Below are 1,738 nucleotides of genomic sequence, written 5' to 3'. Positions count from 1 at the left end.
ATCCTCACTCCCTGGACTTCCTGCTAACAAGCACTGCTCCCTCTTCATCACCAAGGAGCCCCTACCCCCAGGGTGAAAGCACTTTCAAGAGAGGCAGCTTCTGAGTCACCTGTGAGCACAAGGCAAAACACTGCTAAACTTGACCTAATCTAAACTAACCCTAACCTGCAACCTTTCCGAATTAATGATCAGAAATACGTATCCAAATTGATAGCTTTCTGGCTGAGCACAGTGGCTCATGCCTGTAATGCCAGCACTTTGGGAGGCCAGGGTGGGTGGATCACCTGAGGTCAGGAGTTCAAGACCAGCCTGGGTGACATGATAAAACCCCGTCTCTGCTAAAAATACAAAAATCAGCCGGGTGTGGTGGCATGTGCCTGTAATTCCAGCTCCTCCCGAGGCTGAGGCATGAGAATTGCTTGAACCCGGGAGGTGGAATTTGCAGTGAGCCGAGATCCCACCATTGCACCCCAGCCTGAGCAACAGAGCGAGACTCCATCTCAAAAGATGAAAAGCAAATAAACAAACAAAACAAAAAACAAACAACCAAACTGATAGCTTATATACCAGTAACACCTAGTCAGAAAATATGAAGGGAAAAAAATCTATTCAACAAATAGCAACAAGAAACAAGATTAAACTTTAGAAATGCACAGGATTCCTATAAAGAAAGCTGTAAAACATCAAGGAAACACTTGAGGACACTGATCTGGGAAAACATTTTTTGGGTAACACCTCAAAAGCACAGAAACAAAAGCAAACTAGACAAATGGAATTACATCAACTAAAAAGCTTCTGTACAGGAAAGGAAACAATCAGCAGAGTGAAGAGACAACATACAGAATGGGAGAAAATATTTACAAACTGTCCATCCAATAAGGGATTAATAACCAGAACGCAGAAGGGAGTCAAACAATTCAATAGAAAGCAACAACTAATCTGATTTAAAAACAGGTAAATGATCTGAATAATTTATCAAAAAAAGATAATATGTATGACCAACAGGCATATGAGAAAAACTAAAAATAGATCCACTATGTGACCCAGCAATTCCACTGCTTGGTATATACCCAAAAGAAAGGAAGTCAGTATATCAAAAAGATATCTGAACATACATGTTGACTGCGGCATTATTCACAATAGCTAAGATATGGAATCAACCAAAATGTACATCAAATAAATGGATACAGAAAATGTGGTGTTATGTACACAATGGAATATGATTCAGCTATAAAAATAATCAAATTATGTCATTTGCAGCAACAGGGATGGAACTGGAGGTCATTATGTTAATTGAAATATGCCAGGTACAGAAAGACAAATATTGCATGTTTTCATTTGTATGTGTGAGTTTAAAAAGTTGGTCTCATGGAGGTAGAGGGTAGAATGATGGTTACCAGAGGATGGGAAGGGTGGGGTTGGGGGGAGGTGAACATAGGTGTTAATGACTACAAACATACAGTCAGATATAATGAATAAGTTCCAGTGTTTGATACCACGGTAAGGTGACTATAGTTAATAATTTATTGTATATTTCAAAACAACCAGAAGAAGAGATGTGAAATGCTTCTAACACAAAAAATGATGTTTGAGGTGACATATCCTAATTACCCTGATTTGATCATTATAAATTGTATGCTATCCTTGTATCAAAATATCACATGTACCCCATAAATATGTATAATTATTATATTCAATAAAAAAGAACTTTAAAATACAGGTATATTTTTATTATTTT

At 37.7% G+C, this 1,738-nt stretch overlaps 1 protein-coding gene across 2 annotated transcripts in view; it reads right to left on the bottom strand.

The window, feature by feature from the left end:
• The window catches only part of ZNF250 (zinc finger protein 250), a 41,333-nt gene that overhangs the window by 32,858 nt on the left and 6,737 nt on the right, over positions 1-1,738 (bottom strand). The window lies entirely within an intron of this gene.

Source organism: Mandrillus leucophaeus, unplaced genomic scaffold (assembly GCF_000951045.1).
Source record: "Mandrillus leucophaeus isolate KB7577 unplaced genomic scaffold, Mleu.le_1.0 Scaffold1024, whole genome shotgun sequence".
Lineage (NCBI taxonomy): Eukaryota > Metazoa > Chordata > Mammalia > Primates > Cercopithecidae > Mandrillus > Mandrillus leucophaeus.
Note: the sequence above shows the minus strand (reverse complement) of the source record. Positions and strands in the feature narration are given on the sequence as shown.